Source organism: Phyllobates terribilis, unplaced genomic scaffold (genome assembly GCF_046119375.1).
Source record: "Phyllobates terribilis strain yellow unplaced genomic scaffold, ASM4611937v1 Scaffold_8__6_contigs__length_399053987, whole genome shotgun sequence".
Classification (NCBI taxonomy): Eukaryota; Metazoa; Chordata; class Amphibia; order Anura; family Dendrobatidae; genus Phyllobates; species Phyllobates terribilis.
In genome coordinates, this window is record NW_027362768.1 from 273894735 (window position 1) to 273915191 (window position 20457).

The following is a 20457-nucleotide window of genomic DNA, read 5'->3' on the forward strand; positions in this document are numbered from 1 at the left end:
GTTCATCTATACTGACCTCCATCAGGTTGCAAACTGAATATAATTTTTTTCTGCATCTACCTCTGAAAAAATATTTGGGCTTCTAGCTGTGTGTGGGACTTGTTCTATTAGTCCATTTATACTGACCTCCATCAGGTTGCAAATTGAATATAATATTTTTCTGCATCTAGCTCTGAAAAAATATTTGGCCTTCTAGCAGTGTGTGGGACTTGTTCTATTAGTCCATCTATACTGACCTCCATCAAGTTGCAAACTGAATATAATTTTTTTCTGCATCTACCTCTGAAAAAATATTTGGGCTTCTAGCTGTGTGTGGGACTTGTTCTATTAGTCCATCTATACAGACCTCCATCAGGTTGCAAATTGTATATAATATTTTTCTGCATCTAGCTCTGAAAAAATATTTGGCCTTCTAGCAGTGTCTGGGACTTGATCTATTAGTCCATCTATACTGACCTCCATCAGGTTGCAAACTGAATATAATTTTTTTCTGCATCTACCTCTGAAAAAGTATTTGGGCTTCTAGCAGTGTGTGGGACTTGTTCTATTAGTCCATCTATACTGACCTCCATCAGGTTGCAAACTGAATATCATTTTTTTCTGCATCTACCTCTGAAAAAATATTTGGGCTTCTAGCTGTGTGTGGGACTTGTTCTATTAGTCCATCTATACTGACCTCCATCAGGTTGCAAACTGAATATAATTTTTTTCTGCATCTACCGCTGAAAAAATATTTGGCCTTCTAGCAGTGTGTGGGACTTGTTCTATTAGTCCATCTATACAGACCTCCATCAGGTTGCAAATTGTATATAATATTTTTCTGCATCTAGCTCTGAAAAAATATTTGGCCTTCTAGCAGTGTGTGGGACTTGATCTATTAGTCCATCTATACTGACCTCCATCAGGTTGCAAACTGAATATAATTTTTTTCTGCATCTACCTCTGAAAAAGTATTTGGGCTTCTAGCAGTGTGTGGGACTTGTTCTATTAGTCCATCTATACTGACCTCCATCAGGTTGCAAACTGAATATCATTTTTTTCTGCATCTACCTCTGAAAAAATATTTGGGCTTCTAGCTGTGTGTGGGACTTGTTCTATTAGTCCATCTATACTGACCTCCATCAGGTTGCAAACTGAATATAATTTTTTTCTGCATCTACCGCTGAAAAAATATTTGGCCTTCTAGCAGTGTGTGGGACTTGTTCTATTAGTCCATCTATACTGATCTCCATCAGGTTGCAAAATGAATATAATATTTTTCTGCATCTAGCTCTGAAAAAAATATTTGGCCTTCTAGCAGTGTGTGGGACTTGTTCTATTAGTCCATCTATACTGACCTCCATCAGGTTGCAAACTGAATATAATTTTTTTCTGCACCTACCTCTGAAAAAATATTTGGCCTTCTAGCAGTGTGTGGGACTTGTTCTATTAGTCCATCTATACTGACCTCCATCAGGTTGCAAACTGAATATAATTTTTTTCTGCATCTACCTCTGAAAAAATATTTGGGCTTCTAGCTGTGTGTGGGACTTGTTCTATTAGTCCATCTATACTGACCTCCATCAGGTTGCAAATTGAATATAATATTTTTCTGCATCTAGCTCTGAAAAAATATTTGGCCTTCTAGCAGTGTGTGGGACTTGTTTTATTAGTCCATCTATACTGACCTCCATCAGGATGCAAATTGAATATAATATTTTTCTGCATCTAGCTCTGAAAAAATATTTGGCCTTCTAGCAGTGTGTGGGACTTGATCTATTAGTCCATCTATACTGACCTCCATCAGGTTGCAAACTGAATATAATTTTTTTCTGCATCTACCTCTGAAAAAGTCTTTGGCCTTCTAGCAGTGTGTGGGACTTGTTCTATTAGTCCATCTTTACTGACCTCCATCAGGTTGCAAACTGAATATAATTTTTTTCTGCATCTACCTCTGAAAAAATATTTGGGCTTCTAGCTGTGTGTGGGACTTGTTCTATTAGTCCATCTATACTGACCTCCATCAGGTTGCAAACTGAATATAATTTTTTTCTGCATCTACCTCTGAAAAAATATTTGGGCTTCTAGCAGTGTGTGGGACTTGTTCCTTTAGTCCATCTATACTGACCTCCATCAGGTTGCAAATTGAATATATTTTTCTGCATCTACCTCTGAAAAAATATTTGGGCTTCTAGCTGTGTGTGGTACTTGTTCTATTAGTCCATCTATACTGACCTCCATCAGGTTGCAAATTGAATATAATTTTTTTCTGCATCTAGCTCTGAAAAAATATTTGGCCTTGTAGCAGTGTGTGAGACTTGTTCTTTTAGTCCATCTATACTGATCTCCATCAGGTTGCAAATTGAATATAATATTTTTCTGCATCTAGCTCTGAAAAAATATTTGGGCTTCTAGCTGTGTGTGGAACTTGTTCTATTAGTCCATCTATACTGACCTCCATCAGTTTGCAAACTGAATATAATTTTTTTCTGCATCTACCCCTGAAAAAATATTTGGCCTTCTAGCAGTGTGTGGGACTTGTTCTATTAGTTCATCTATACTGACCTCCATCAGGTTGCAAACTGAATATAATTTTATTCTGCATCTACCTCTGAAAAAATATTTGGGCTTCTAGCTGTGTGTGGGACTTGTTCTATTAGTCCATTTATACTGACCTCCATCAGGTTGCAAATTGAATATAATATTTTTCTGCATCTAGCTCTGAAAAAATATTTGGCCTTCTAGCAGTGTGTGGGACTTGTTCTATTAGTCCATCTATACTGACCTCCATCAAGTTGCAAACTGAATATAATTTTTTTCTGCATCTACCTCTGAAAAAATATTTGGGCTTCTAGCTGTGTGTGGGACTTGTTCTATTAGTCCATCTATACAGACCTCCATCAGGTTGCAAATTGTATATAATATTTTTCTGCATCTAGCTCTGAAAAAATATTTCGCCTTCTAGCAGTGTGTGGGACTTGATCTATTAGTCCATCTATACTGACCTCCATCAGGTTGCAAACTGAATATAATTTTTTTCTGCATCTACCTCTGAAAAAGTATTTGGGCTTCTAGCAGTGTGTGGGACTTGTTCTATTAGTCCATCTATACTTACCTCCATCAGGTTGCAAACTGAATATCATTTTTTTCTGCATCTACCTCTGAAAAAATATTTGGGCTTCTAGCTGTGTGTGGGACTTGTTCTATTAGTCCATCTATACTGACCTCCATCAGGTTGCAAACTGAATATAATTTTTTTCTGCATCTACCGCTGAAAAAATATTTGGCCTTCTAGCAGTGTGTGGGACTTGTTCTATTAGTCCATCTATACTGATCTCCATCAGGTTGCAAAATGAATATAATATTTTTCTGTATCTAGCTCTGAAAAAAATATTTGGCATTCTAGCAGTGTGTGGGACTTGTTCTATTAGTCCTTCTATACTGACCTCCATCAGGTTGCAAACTGAATATAATTTTTTTCTGCACCTACCTCTGAAAAAATATTTGGCCTTCTAGCAGTGTGTGGGACTTGTTCTATTAGTCCATCTATACTGACCTCCATCAGGTTGCAAACTGAATATAATTTTTTTCTGCATCTACCTCTGAAAAAATATTTGGGCTTCTAGCTGTGTGTGGGACTTGTTCTATTAGTCCATCTACACTGACCTCCATCAGGTTGCAAATTGAATATAATATTTTTCTGCATCTACCTCTGAAAAAATATTTGGACTTCTAGCTGTGTGTGGGACTTGTTCTATTAGTCCATCTATACTGACCTCCATCAGGTTGCAAACTGAATATAATTTTTTTCTGCATCTACCTCTGAAAAAGTCTTTGGCCTTCTAGCAGTGTGTGGGACTTGTTCTATTATGCCATCTTTACTGACCTCCATCAGGTTGCAAACTGAATATAATTTTTTTCTGCATCTACCTCTGAAAAAATATTTGGACTTCTAGCTGTGTGTGGGACTTGTTCTATTAGTCCATCTATACTGACCTCCATCAGGTTGCAAACTGAATATAATTTTTTTCTGCATCTACCTCTGAAAAAATATTTGGGCTTCTAGCATTGTTTGGGACTTGTTCCTTTAGTCCATCTATACTGACCTCCATCAGGTTGCAAATTAAATATATTTTTCTGCATCTACCTCTGAAAAAATATTTGGGCTTCTAGCTGTGTGTGGTACTTGTTCTATTAGTCCATCTATACTGACCTCCATCAGGTTGCAAATTGAATATAATTTTTTTCTGCATCTAGCTCTGAAAAAATATTTGGCCTTGTAGCAGTGTGTGGGACTTGTTCTTTTAGTCCATCTATACTGATCTCCATCAGGTTGCAAATTGAATATAATATTTTTCTGCATCTAGCTCTGAAAAAATATTTGGGCTTCTAGCTGTGTGTGGAACTTGTTCTATTAGTCCATGTATACTGACCTCCATCAGTTTGCAAACTGAATATAATTTTTTTCTGCATCTACCCCTGAAAAAATATTTGGCCTTCTAGCAGTGTGTGGGAATTGTTCTATTAGTTCATCTATACTGACCTCCATCAGGTTGCAAACTGAATATAATTTTTTTCTGCATTTACCTCTGAAAAAATATTTGCGCTTCTAGCTGTGTGTGGGACTTGTTCTATTTGTCCATTTATACTGACCTCCATCAGGTTGCAAACTGAATATCATTTTTTTCTGCATCTACCTCTGAAAAAATATTTGGGCTTCTAGCAGTGTGTGGGACTTGTTCTATTAGTCCATCTATACTGACCTCCATCAGGTTGCAAACTGAATATAATTTTTTTCTGCATCTACCGCTGAAAAAATATTTGGCCTTCTAGCAGTGTGTGGGACTTGTTCTATTAGTCCATCTATACTGATCTCCATCAGGTTGCAAAATGAATATAATATTTTTCTGCATCTAGCTCTGAAAAAAATATTTGGCATTCTAGCAGTGTGTGGGACTTGTTCTATTAGTCCTTCTATACTGACCTCCATCAGGTTGCAAACTGAATATAATTTTTTTCTGCACCTACCTCTGAAAAAATATTTGGCCTTCTAGCAGTGTGTGGGACTTGTTCTATTAGTCCATCTATACTGACCTCCATCAGGTTGCAAACTAAATATAATTTTTTTCTGCATCTACCTCTGAAAAAATATTTGGGCTTCTAGCTGTGTGTGGGACTTGTTCTATTAGTCCATCTACACTGACCTCCATCAGGTTGCAAATTGAATATAATATTTTTCTGCATCTACCTCTGAAAAAATATTTGGACTTCTAGCTGTGTGTGGGACTTGTTCTATTAGTCCATCTATACTGACCTCCATCAGGTTGCAAACTGAATATAATTTTTTTCTGCATCTACCTCTGAAAAAGTCTTTGGCCTTCTAGCAGTGTGTGGGACTTGTTCTATTATGCCATCTTTACTGACCTCCATCAGGTTGCAAACTGAATATAATTTTTTTCTGCATCTACCTCTGAAAAAATATTTGGACTTCTAGCTGTGTGTGGGACTTGTTCTATTAGTCCATCTATACTGACCTCCATCAGGTTGCAAACTGAATATAATTTTTTTCTGCATCTACCTCTGAAAAAATATTTGGGCTTCTAGCATTGTTTGGGACTTGTTCCTTTAGTCCATCTATACTGACCTCCATCAGGTTGCAAATTAAATATATTTTTCTGCATCTACCTCTGAAAAAATATTTGGGCTTCTAGCTGTGTGTGGTACTTGTTCTATTAGTCCATCTATACTGACCTCCATAAGGTTGCAAATTGAATATAATTTTTTTCTGCATCTAGCTCTGAAAAAATATTTGGCCTTGTAGCAGTGTGTGGGACTTGTTCTTTTAGTCCATCTATACTGATCTCCATCAGGTTGCAAATTGAATATAATATTTTTCTGCATCTAGCTCTGAAAAAATATTTGGGCTTCTAGCTGTGTGTGGAACTTGTTCTATTAGTCCATGTATACTGACCTCCATCAGTTTGCAAACTGAATATAATTTTTTTCTGCATCTACCCCTGAAAAAATATTTGGCCTTCTAGCAGTGTGTGGGAATTGTTCTATTAGTTCATCTATACTGACCTCCATCAGGTTGCAAACTGAATATAATTTTTTTCTGCATTTACCTCTGAAAAAATATTTGCGCTTCTAGCTGTGTGTGGGACTTGTTCTATTTGTCCATTTATACTGACCTCCATCAGGTTGCAAATTGAATATAATATTTTTCTGCATCTAGCTCTGAAAAAATATTTGGCCTTCTAGCAGTGTGTGGGACTTGTTCTATTAGTCCATCTATACTGACCTCCATCAAGTTGCAAACTGAATATAATTTTTTTCTACATCTACCTCTGAAAAAATATTTGGGCTTCTACCTGTGTGTGGGACTTGTTCTATTAGTCCTTCTATACAGACCTCCATCAGGTTGCAAATTAAATATAATATTTTTCTGCATCTAGCTCTGAAAAAATATTTGGCCTTCTAGCAGTGTGTGGGACTTGATCTATTAGTCCATCTATACTGACCTCCATCAGGTTGCAAACTGAATATAATTTTTTTCTGCATCTACCTCTGAAAAAGTATTTGGGCTTCTAGCAGTGTGTGGGACTTGTTCTATTAGTCCATCTATACTGACCTCCATCAGTTTGCAAACTGAATATAATTTTTTTCTGCATCTACCCCTGAAAAAATATTTGGCCTTCTAGCAGTGTGTGGGACTTGTTCTATTAGTTCATCTATACTGACCTCCATCAGGTTGCAAACTGAATATAATTTTATTCTGCATCTACCTCTGAAAAAATATTTGGGCTTCTAGCTGTGTGTGGGACTTGTTCTATTAGTCCATTTATACTGACCTCCATCAGGTTGCAAATTGAATATAATATTTTTCTGCATCTAGCTCTGAAAAAATATTTGGCCTTCTAGCAGTGTGTGGGACTTGTTCTATTAGTCCATCTATACTGACCTCCATCAAGTTGCAAACTGAATATAATTTTTTTCTGCATCTACCTCTGAAAAAATATTTGGGCTTCTAGCTGTGTGTGGTACTTGTTCTATTAGTCCATCTATACAGACCTCCATCAGGTTGCAAATTGTATATAATATTTTTCTGCATCTAGCTCTGAAAAAATATTTGGCCTTCTAGCAGTGTGTGGGACTTGATCTATTAGTCCATCTATACTGACCTCCATCAGGTTGCAAACTGAATATAATTATTTTCTGCATCTACCTCTGAAAAAGTATTTGGGCTTCTAGCAGTGTGTGGGACTTGTTCTATTAGTCCATCTATACTGACCTCCATCAGGTTGCAAACTGAATATAATTTTTTTCTGCATCTACCTCTGAAAAAATATTTGGGCTTCTAGCTGTGTGTGGGACTTGTTCTATTAGTCCATCTATACTGACCTCCATCAGGTTGCAAACTGAATATAATTTTTTCCTGCATCTACCGCTGAAAAAATATTTGGCCTTCTAGCAGTGTGTGGGACTTGTTCTATTAGTCCATCTATACTGATCTCCATCAGGTTGCAAAATGAATATAATATTTTTCTGCATCTAGCTCTGAAAAAAATATTTGGCATTCTAGCAGTGTGTGGGACGTGTTCTATTAGTCCATCTATACTGACTTCCATCAGGTTGCAAACTGAATATAATTTTTTTCTGCACCTACCTCTGAAAAAATATTTGGCCTTCTAGCAGTGTGTGGGACTTGTTCTATTAGTCCATCTATACTGACCTCCATCAGGTTGCAAACTGAATATAATTTTTTTTGCATCTACCTCTGAAAAAATATTTGGGCTTCTAGCTGTGTGTGGGACTTGTTCTATTAGTCCATCTATACTGACCTCCATCAGGTTGCAAATTGAATATAATATTTTTCTGCATCTAGCTCTGAAAAAATATTTGGCCTTCTAACAGTGTGTGGGAGTTGTTTTATTAGTCCATCTATACTGACCTCCATCAGGTTGCAAATTGAATATAATATTTTTCTGCATCTAGCTCTGAAAAAATATTTGGCCTTCTAGCAGTGTGTGGGACTTGATCTATTAGTCCATCTATACTGACCTCCATCAGGTTGCAAACTGAATATAATTTTTTTCTGCATCTACCTCTGAAAAAGTATTTGGCCTTCTAGCAGTGTGTGGGACTTGTTCTATTAGTCCATCTTTACTGACCTCCATCAGGTTGCAAACTGAATATAATTTTTTTCTGCATCTACCTCTAAAAAAATATTTGGGCTTCTAGCTGTGTGTGGGACTTGTTCTATTAGTCCATCTATACTGACCTCCATCAGGTTGCAAACTGAATATAATTTTTTTCTGCATCTACCTCTGAAAAAATATTTGGGCTTCTAGCAGTGTGTGGGACTTGTTCCTTTAGTCCATCTATACTGACCTCCATCAGGTTGCAAATTGAATATATTTTTCTGCATCTACCTCTGAAAAAATATTTGGGCTTCTAGCTGTGTGTGGTACTTGTTCTATTAGTCCATCTATACTGACCTCCATCAGGTTGCAAATTGAATATAATTTTTTTCTGCATCTAGCTCTGAAAAAATATTTTGGCCTTGTAGCAGGGTGTGGGACTTGTTCTTTTAGTCCATCTATACTGATCTCCATCAGGTTGCAAATTGAATATAATATTTTTCTGCATCTAGCTCTGAAAAAATATTTGGGCTTCTATCTGTGTGTGGAACTTGTTCTATTAGTCCATCTATACTGACCTCCATCAGTTTGCAAACTGAATATAATTTTTTTCTGCATCTACCCCTGAAAAAATATTTGGCCTTCTAGCAGTGTGTGGGACTTGTTCTATTAGTTCATCTATACTGACCTCCATCAGGTTGCAAACTGAATATAATTTTTTTCTGCATTTACCTCTGAAAAAATATTTGGGCTTCTAGCTGTGTGTGGGACTTGTTCTATTAGTCCATTTATACTGATCTCCATCAGGTTGCAAATTGAATATAATATTTTTCTGCATCTAGCTCTGAAAAAATATTTGGCCTTCTAGCAGTGTGTGGGACTTGTTCTATTAGTCCATCTATACTGACCTCCATCAAGTTGCATACTGAATATAATTTTTTTCTACATCTACCTCTGAAAAAATATTTGGGCTTCTAGCTGTGTGTGGGACTTGTTCTATTAGTCCATCTATACAGACCTCCATCAGGTTGCAAATTGAATATAATATTTTTCTGCATCTAGCTCTGAAAAAATATTTGGCCTTCTAGCAGTGTGTGGGACTTGATCTATTAGTCCATCTATACTGACCTCCATCAGGTTGCAAACTGAATATAATTTTTTTCTGCATCTACCTCTGAAAAAGTATTTGGGCTTCTAGCAGTGTGTGGGACTTGTTCTATTAGTCCATCTATACTGACCTCCATCAGTTTGCAAACTGAATATAATTTTTCTCTGCATCTACCCCTGAAAAAATATTTGGCCTTCTAGCAGTGTGTGGGACTTGTTCTATTAGTTCATCTATACTGACCTCCATCAGGTTGCAAACTGAATATAATTTTTTTCTGCATCTACCTCTGAAAAAATATTTGGGTTTCTAGCTGTGTGTGGGACTTGTTCTATTAGTCCATTTATACTGACCTCCATCAGGTTGCAAATTGAATATAATATTTTTCTGCATCTAGCTCTGAAAAAATATTTGGCCTTCTAGCAGTGTGTGGGACTTGTTCTATTAGTCCATCTATACTGACCTCCATCAAGTTGCAAACTGAATATAATTTTTTTCTGCATCTACCTCTGAAAAAATATTTGGGCTTCTAGCTGTGTGTGGGACTTGTTCTATTAGTCCATCTATACAGACCTCCATCAGGTTGCAAATTGTATATAATATTTTTCTGCATCTAGCTCTGAAAAAATATTTGGCCTTCTAGCAGTGTGTGGGACTTGATCTATTAGTCCATCTATACTGACCTCCATCAGGTTGCAAACTGAATATAATTTTTTTCTGCATCTACCTCTGAAAAAGTATTTGGGCTTCTAGCAGTGTGTGGGACTTGTTCTATTAGTCCATCTATACTGACCTCCATCAGGTTGCAAACTGAATATCATTTTATTCTGCATCTACCTCTGAAAAAATATTTGGGCTTCTAGCTGTGTGTGGGACTTGTTCTATTAGTCCATCTATACTGACCTCCATCAGGTTGCAAACTGAATATAATTTTTTTCTGCATCTACCTCTGAAAAAATATTTGGGCTTCTAGCAGTGTGTGGGACTTGTTCTTTTAGTTCATCTATACTGACCTCCATCAGGTTGGAAATTGAATATAATATTTTTCTGCATCTACCTCTGAAAAAATATTTGGGCTTCTAGCTGTGTGTGGGACTTGTTCTATTAGTCCATCTATACTGACCTCCTTCAGGTTGCAAACTGAATATAATTTTTTTCTGCATCTACCGCTGAAAAAATATTTGGCCTTCTAGCAGTGTGTGGGACTTGTTCTATTAGTCCATCTATACTGATCTCCATCAGGTTGCAAAATGAATATAATATTTTTCTGCATCTAGCTCTGAAAAAAATATTTGGCCTCCTAGCAGTGTGTGGGACTTGTTCTATTAGTCCATCTATACTGACCTCCATCAGGTTGCAAACTGAATATAATTTTTTTCTGCACCTACCTCTGAAAAAATATTTGGCCTTCTAGCAGTGTGTGGGACTTGTTCTATTAGTCCATCTATACTGACCTCCATCAGGTTGCAAACTGAATATAATTTTTTTCTGCATCTATCTCTGAAAAAATATTTGGGCTTCTAGCTGTGTGTGGGACTTGTTCTATTAGTCCATCTATACTGACCTCCATCAGGTTGCAAATTGTATATAATATTTTTCTGCATCTAGCTCTGAAAAAATATTTGGCCTTCTAGCAGTGTGTGGGACTTGTTTTATTAGTCCATCTATACTGACCTCCATCAGGTTGCAAATTGTATATAATATTTTCCTGCATCTAGCTCTGAAAAAATATTTGGCCTTCTAGCAGTGTGTGGGACTTGAACTATTAGTCCATCTATACTGACCTCCATCAGGTTGCAAACTGAATATAATTTTTTTCTGCATCTACCTCTGAAAAAGTCTTTGGCGTTCTAGCAGTGTGTGGGACTTGTTCTATTAGTCCATCTTTACTGACCTCCATCAGGTTGCAAACTAAATATATATTTTTTCTGCATCTACCTCTGAAAAATATTTGGGCTTCTAGCTGTGTGTGGGACTTGTTCTATTAGTCCATCTATACTGACCTCCATCAGGTTGCAAACTGAATATAATTTTTTTCTGCATCTACCTCTGAAAAAATATTTGGGCTTCTAGCAGTGTGTGGGACTTGTTCCTTTAGTCCATCTATACTGACCTCCATCAGGTTGCAAATTGAATATATTTTTCTGCATCTACCTCTGAAAAAATATTTGGGCTTCTAGCTGTGTGTGGTACTTGTTCTATTAGTCCATCTATACTGACCTCCATCAGGTTGCAAATTGAATATAATTTTTTTTTGCATCTAGCTCTGAAAAAATATTTGGCCTTGTAGCAGTGTGTGGGACTTGTTCTTTTAGTCCATCTATACTGATCTCCATCAGGTTGCAAATTGAATATAATATTTTTCTGCATCTAGCTCTGAAAAAATATTTGGGCTTCTAGCTGTGTGTGGAACTTGTTCTATTAGTCCATCTATACTGACCTCCATCAGTTTGCAAACTGAATATAATTTTTTTCTGCATCTACCCCTGAAAAAATATTTGGCCTTCTAGCAGTGTGTGGGACTTGTTCTATTAGTTCATCTATACTGACCTCCATCAGGTTGCAAACTGAATATAATTTTTTTCTGCATTTACCTCTGAAAAAATATTTGGGCTTCTAGCTGTGTGTGGGACTTGTTCTATTAGTCCATTTATACTGATCTCCATCAGGTTGCAAATTGAATATAATATTTTTCTGCATCTAGCTCTGAAAAAATATTTGGCCTTCTAGCAGTGTGTGGGACTTGTTCTATTAGTCCATCTATACTGACCTCCATCAAGTTGCAAACTGAATATAATTTTTTTCTACATCTACCTCTGAAAAAATATTTGGGCTTCTAGCTGTGTGTGGGACTTGTTCTATTAGTCCATCTATACAGACCTCCATCAGGTTGCAAATTGAATATAATATTTTTCTGCATCTAGCTCTGAAAAAATATTTGGCCTTCTAGCAGTGTGTGGGACTTGATCTATTAGTCCATCTATACTGACCTCCATCAGGTTGCAAACTGAATATAATTTTTTTCTGCATCTACCTCTGAAAAAGTATTTGGGCTTCTAGCAGTGTGTGGGACTTGTTCTATTAGTCCATCTATACTGACCTCCATCAGTTTGCAAACTGAATATAATTTTTCTCTGCATCTACCCCTGAAAAAATATTTGGCCTTCTAGCAGTGTGTGGGACTTGTTCTATTAGTTCATCTATACTGACCTCCATCAGGTTGCAAACTGAATATAATTTTTTTCTGCATCTACCTCTGAAAAAATATTTGGGTTTCTAGCTGTGTGTGGGACTTGTTCTATTAGTCCATTTATACTGACCTCCATCAGGTTGCAAATTGAATATAATATTTTTCTGCATCTAGCTCTGAAAAAATATTTGGCCTTCTAGCAGTGTGTGGGACTTGTTCTATTAGTCCATCTATACTGACCTCCATCAAGTTGCAAACTGAATATAATTTTTTTCTGCATCTACCTCTGAAAAAATATTTGGGCTTCTAGCTGTGTGTGGGACTTGTTCTATTAGTCCATCTATACAGACCTCCATCAGGTTGCAAATTGTATATAATATTTTTCTGCATCTAGCTCTGAAAAAATATTTGGCCTTCTAGCAGTGTGTGGGACTTGATCTATTAGTCCATCTATACTGACCTCCATCAGGTTGCAAACTGAATATAATTTTTTTCTGCATCTACCTCTGAAAAAGTATTTGGGCTTCTAGCAGTGTGTGGGACTTGTTCTATTAGTCCATCTATACTGACCTCCATCAGGTTGCAAACTGAATATCATTTTATTCTGCATCTACCTCTGAAAAAATATTTGGGCTTCTAGCTGTGTGTGGGACTTGTTCTATTAGTCCATCTATACTGACCTCCATCAGGTTGCAAACTGAATATAATTTTTTTCTGCATCTACCTCTGAAAAAATATTTGGGCTTCTAGCAGTGTGTGGGACTTGTTCTTTTAGTTCATCTATACTGACCTCCATCAGGTTGGAAATTGAATATAATATTTTTCTGCATCTACCTCTGAAAAAATATTTGGGCTTCTAGCTGTGTGTGGGACTTGTTCTATTAGTCCATCTATACTGACCTCCTTCAGGTTGCAAACTGAATATAATTTTTTTCTGCATCTACCGCTGAAAAAATATTTGGCCTTCTAGCAGTGTGTGGGACTTGTTCTATTAGTCCATCTATACTGATCTCCATCAGGTTGCAAAATGAATATAATATTTTTCTGCATCTAGCTCTGAAAAAAATATTTGGCCTCCTAGCAGTGTATGGGACTTGTTCTATTAGTCCATCTATACTGACCTCCATCAGGTTGCAAACTGAATATAATTTTTTTCTGCACCTACCTCTGAAAAAATATTTGGCCTTCTAGCAGTGTGTGGGACTTGTTCTATTAGTCCATCTATACTGACCTCCATCAGGTTGCAAACTGAATATAATTTTTTTCTGCATCTATCTCTGAAAAAATATTTGGGCTTCTAGCTGTGTGTGGGACTTGTTCTATTAGTCCATCTATACTGACCTCCATCAGGTTGCAAATTGTATATAATATTTTTCTGCATCTAGCTCTGAAAAAATATTTGGCCTTCTAGCAGTGTGTGGGACTTGTTTTATTAGTCCATCTATACTGACCTCCATCAGGTTGCAAATTGTATATAATATTTTTCTGCATCTAGCTCTGAAAAAATATTTGGCCTTCTAGCAGTGTGTGGGACTTGAACTATTAGTCCATCTATACTGACCTCCATCAGGTTGCAAACTGAATATAATTTTTTTCTGCATCTACCTCTGAAAAAGTCTTTGGCGTTCTAGCAGTGTGTGGGACTTGTTCTATTAGTCCATCTTTACTGACCTCCATCAGGTTGCAAACTAAATATATATTTTTTCTGCATCTACCTCTGAAAAATATTTGGGCTTCTAGCTGTGTGTGGGACTTGTTCTATTAGTCCATCTATACTGACCTCCATCAGGTTGCAAACTGAATATAATTTTTTTCTGCATCTACCTCTGAAAAAATATTTGGGCTTCTAGCAGTGTGTGGGACTTGTTCCTTTAGTCCATCTATACTGACCTCCATCAGGTTGCAAATTGAATATATTTTTCTGCATCTACCTCTGAAAAAATATTTGGGCTTCTAGCTGTGTGTGGTACTTGTTCTATTAGTCCATCTATACTGACCTCCATCAGGTTGCAAATTGAATATAATTTTTTTTTGCATCTAGCTCTGAAAAAATATTTGGCCTTGTAGCAGTGTGTGGGACTTGTTCTTTTAGTCCATCTATACTGATCTCCATCAGGTTGCAAATTGAATATAATATTTTTCTGCATCTAGCTCTGAAAAAATATTTGGGCTTCTAGCTGTGTGTGGAACTTGTTCTATTAGTCCATCTATACTGACCTCCATCAGTTTGCAAACTGAATATAATTTTTTTCTGCATCTACCCCTGAAAAAATATTTGGCCTTCTAGCAGTGTGTGGGACTTGTTCTATTAGTTCATCTATACTGACCTCCATCAGGTTGCAAACTGAATATAATTTTTTTCTGCATTTACCTCTGAAAAAATATTTGGGCTTCTAGCTGTGTGTGGGACTTGTTCTATTAGTCCATTTATACTGACCTCCATCAGGTTGCAAATTGAATATAATATTTTTCTGCATCTAGCTCTGAAAAAATATTTGGCCTTCTAGCAGTGTGTGGGACTTGTTCTATTAGTCCATCTATACTGACCTCCATCAAGTTGCAAACTGAATATAATTTTTTTCTACATCTACCTCTGAAAAAATATTTGGGCTTCTAGCTGTGTGTGGGACTTGTTCTATTAGTCCATCTATACAGACCTCCATCAGGTTGCAAATTGAATATAATATTTTTCTGCATCTAGCTCTGAAAAAATATTTGGCCTTCTAGCAGTGTGTGGGACTTGATCTATTAGTCCATCTATACTGACCTCCATCAGGTTGCAATCTGAATATAATTTTTTTCTGCATCTACCTGTGAAATAGTATTTGGGCTTCTAGCAGTGTGTGGGACTTGTTCTATTAGTCCATCTATACTGACCTCCATCAGTTTGCAAACTGAATATAATTTTTTTCTGCATCTACCCCTGAAAAAATATTTGGCCTTCTAGCAGTGTTTGGGACTTGTTCTATTAGTTCATCTATACTGACCTCCATCAGGTTGCAAACTGAATATAATTTTTTTCTGCATCTACCTCTGAAAATATATTTGGGTTTCTAGCTGTGTGTGGGACTTGTTCTATTAGTCCATTTATACTGACCTCCACCAGGTTGCAAATTGAATATAATATTTTTCTGCATCTAGCTCTGAAAAAATATTTGGCCTTCTAGCAGTGTGTGGGACTTGTTATATTAGTCCATCTATACTGACCTCCATCAAGTTGCAAACTGAATATAATTTTTTTCTGCATCTACCTCTGAAAAAATATTTGGGCTTCTAGCTGTGTGTGGGACTTGTTCTATTAGTCCATCTATACAGACCTCCATCAGGTTGCAAATTGTATTTAATATTTTTCTGCATCTAGCTCTGAAAAAATATTTGGCCTTCTAGCAGTGTGTGGGACTTGTTCTATTAGTCCATCTATACTGACCTCCATCAAGTTGCAAACTGAATATAATTTTTTTCTACATCTACCTCTGAAAAAATATTTGGGCTTCTAGCTGTGTGTGGGACTTGTTCTATTAGTCCATCTATACAGACCTCCATCAGGTTGCAAATTGAATATAATATTTTTCTGCATCTAGCTCTGAAAAAATATTTGGCCTTCTAGCAGTGTGTGGGACTTGATCTATTAGTCCATCTATACTGACCTCCATCAGGTTGCAAACTGAATATAATTTTTTTCTGCATCTACCTGTGAAAAAGTATTTGGGCTTCTAGCAGTGTGTGGGACTTGTTCTATTAGTCCATCTATACTGACCTCCATCAGTTTGCAAACTGAATATAATTTTTTTCTGCATCTACCCCTGAAAAAATATTTGGCCTTCTAGCAGTGTTTGGGACTTGTTCTATTAGTTCATCTATACTGACCTCCATCAGGTTGCAAACTGAATATAATTTTTTTCTGCATCTACCTCTGAAAAAATATTTGGGTTTCTAGCTGTGTGTGGGACTTGTTCTATTAGTCCATTTATACTGACCTCCACCAGGTTGCAAATTGAATATAATATTTTTCTGCATCTAGCTCTGAAAAAATATTTGGCCTTCTAGCAGTGTGTGGGACTTGTTCTATTAGTCCATCTATACTGACCTCCATCAAGTTGCAAACTGAATATAATTTTTTTCTGCATCTACCTCTGAAAAAATATTTGGGCTTCTAGCTGTGTGTGGGACTTGTTCTATTAGTCCATCTATACAGACCTCCATCAGGTTGCAAATTGTATATAATATTTTTCTGCATCTAGCTCTGAAAAAATATTTGGCCTTCTAGCAGTGTGTGGGACTTGATCTATTAGTCCATCTATACTGACCTCCATCAGGTTGCAAACTGAATATAATTTTTTTCTGCATCTACCTCTGAAAAAGTATTTGGGCTTCTAGCAGTGTGTGGGACTTGTTCTATTAGTCCATCTATACTGACCTCCATCAGGTTGCAAACTGAATATCATTTTATTCTGCATCTACCTCTGAAAAAATATTTGGGCTTCTAGCTGTGTGTGGGACTTGTTCTATTAGTCCATCTATACTGACCTCCATCAGGTTGCAAACTGAATATAATTTTTTTCTGCATCTACCTCTGAAAAAATATTTGGGCTTCTAGCAGTGTGTGGGACTTGTTCTTTTAGTTCATCTATACTGACCTCCATCAGGTTGGAAATTGAATATAATATTTTTCTGCATCTACCTCTGAAAAAATATTTGGGCTTCTAGCTGTGTGTGGGACTTGTTCTATTAGTCCATCTATACTGACCTCCTTCAGGTTGCAAACTGAATATAATTTTTTTCTGCATCTACCGCTGAAAAAATATTTGGCCTTCTAGCAGTGTGTGGGACTTGTTCTATTAGTCCATCTATACTGATCTCCATCAGGTTGCAAAATGAATATAATATTTTTCTGCATCTAGCTCTGAAAAAAATATTTGGCCTTCTAGCAGTGTGTGGGACTTGTTCTATTAGTCCATCTATACTGACCTCCATCAGGTTGCAAACTGAATATAATTTTTTTCTGCACCTACCTCTGAAAAAATATTTGGCCTTCTAGCAGTGTGTGGGACTTGTTCTATTAGTCCATCTATACTGACCTCCATCAGGTTGCAAACTGAATATAATTTTTTTCTGCATCTATCTCTGAAAAAATATTTGGGCTTCTAGCTGTGTGTGGGACTTGTTCTATTAGTCCATCTATACTGACCTCCATCAGGTTGCAAATTGTATATAATATTTTTCTGCATCTAGCTCTGAAAAAATATTTGGCCTTCTAGCAGTGTGTGGGACTTGTTTTATTAGTCCATCTATACTGACCTCCATCAGGTTGCAAATTGTATATAACATTTTTCTGCATCTAGCTCTGAAAAAATATTTGGCCTTCTAGCAGTGTGTGGGACTTGAACTATTAGTCCATCTATACTGACCTCCATCAGGTTGCAAACTGAATATAATTTTTTTCTGCATCTACCTCTGAAAAAGTCTTTGGCGTTCTAGCAGTGTGTGGGACTTGTTCTATTAGTCCATCTTTACTGACCTCCATCAGGTTGCAAACTAAATATATATTTTTTCTGCATCTACCTCTGAAAAAATATTTGGGCTTCTAGCTGTGTGTGGGACTTGTTCTATTAGTCCATCTATACTGACCTCCATCAGGTTGCAAACTGAATATAATTTTTTTCTGCATCTACCTCTGAAAAAATATTTGGGCTTCTAGCAGTGTGTGGGACTTGTTCCTTTAGTCCATCTATACTGACCTCCATCAGGTTGCAAATTGAATATATTTTTCTGCATCTACCTCTGAAAAAATATTTGGCCTTGTAGCAGTGTGTGGGACTTGTTCTTTTAGTCCATCTATACTGATCTCCATCAGGTTGCAAATTGAATATAATATTTTTCTGCATCTAGCTCTGAAAAAATATTTGGGCTTCTAGCTGTGTGTGGAACTTGTTCTATTAGTCCATCTATACTGACCTCCATCAGTTTGCAAACTGAATATAATTTTTTTCTGCATCTACCCCTGAAAAAATATTTGGCCTTCTAGCAGTGTGTGGGACTTGTTCTATTAGTTCATCTATACTGACCTCCATCAGGTTGCAAACTGAATATAATTTTTTTCTGCATTTACCTCTGAAAAAATATTTGGGCTTCTAGCTGTGTGTGGGACTTGTTCTATTAGTCCATTTATACTGACCTCCATCAGGTTGCAAATTGAATATAATATTTTTCTGCATCTAGCTCTGAAAAAATATTTGGCCTTCTAGCAGTGTGTGGGACTTGTTCTATTAGTCCATCTATACTGACCTCCATCAAGTTGCAAACTGAATATAATTTTTTTCTACATCTACCTCTGAAAAAATATTTGGGCTTCTAGCTGTGTGTGGGACTTGTTCTATTAGTCCATCTATACAGACCTCCATCAGGTTGCAAATTGAATATAATATTTTTCTGCATCTAGCTCTGAAAAAATATTTGGCCTTCTAGCAGTGTGTGGGACTTGATCTATTAGTCCATCTATACTGACCTCCATCAGGTTGCAAACTGAATATAATTTTTTTCTGCATCTACCTGTGAAATAGTATTTGGGCTTCTAGCAGTGTGTGGGACTTGTTCTATTAGTCCATCTATACTGACCTCCATCAGTTTGCAAACTGAATATAATTTTTTTCTGCATCTACCCCTGAAAAAATATTTGGCCTTCTAGCAGTGTTTGGGACTTGTTCTATTAGTTCATCTATACTGACCTCCATCAGGTTGCAAACTGAATATAATTTTTTTCTGCATCTACCTCTGAAAATATATTTGGGTTTCTAGCTGTGTGTGGGACTTGTTCTATTAGTCCATTTATACTGACCTCCACCAGGTTGCAAATTGAATATAATATTTTTCTGCATCTAGCTCTGAAAAAATATTTGGCCTTCTAGCAGTGTGTGGGACTTGTTATATTAGTCCATCTATACTGACCTCCATCAAGTTGCAAACTGAATATAATTTTTTTCTGCATCTACCTCTGAAAAAATATTTGGGCTTCTAGCTGTGTGTGGGACTTGTTCTATTAGTCCATCTATACAGACCTCCATCAGGTTGCAAATTGTATATAATATTTTTCTGCATCTAGCTCTGAAAAAATATTTGGCCTTCTAGCAGTGTGTGGGACTTGTTCTATTAGTCCATCTATACTGACCTCCATCAAGTTGCAAACTGAATATAATTTTTTTCTACATCTACCTCTGAAAAAATATTTGGGCTTCTAGCTGTGTGTGGGACTTGTTCTATTAGTCCATCTATACAGACCTCCATCAGGTTGCAAATTGAATATAATATTTTTCTGCATCTAGCTCTGAAAAAATATTTGGCCTTCTAGCAGTGTGTGGGACTTGATCTATTAGTCCATCTATACTGACCTCCATCAGGTTGCAAACTGAATATAATTTTTTTCTGCATCTACCTGTGAAAAAGTATTTGGGCTTCTAGCAGTGTGTGGGACTTGTTCTATTAGTCCATCTATACTGACCTCCATCAGTTTGCAAACTGAATATAATTTTTTTCTGCATCTACCCCTGAAAAAATATTTGGCCTTCTAGCAGTGTTTGGGACTTGTTCTATTAGTTCATCTATACTGACCTCCATCAGGTTGCAAACTGAATATAATTTTTTTCTGCATCTACCTCTGAAAAAATATTTGGGTTTCTAGCTGTGTGTGGGACTTGTTCTATTAGTCCATTTATACTGACCTCCACCAGGTTGCAAATTGAATATAATATTTTTCTGCATCTAGCTCTGAAAAAATATTTGGCCTTCTAGCAGTGTGTGGGACTTGTTATATTAGTCCATCTATACTGACCTCCATCAAGTTGCAAACTGAATATAATTTTTTTCTGCATCTACCTCTGAAAAAATATTTGGGCTTCTAGCTGTGTGTGGGACTTGTTCTATTAGTCCATCTATACAGACCTCCATCAGGTTGCAAATTGTATATAATATTTTTCTGCATCTAGCTCTGAAATAATATTTGGCCTTCTAGCAGTGTGTGGGACTTGATCTATTAGTCCATCTATACT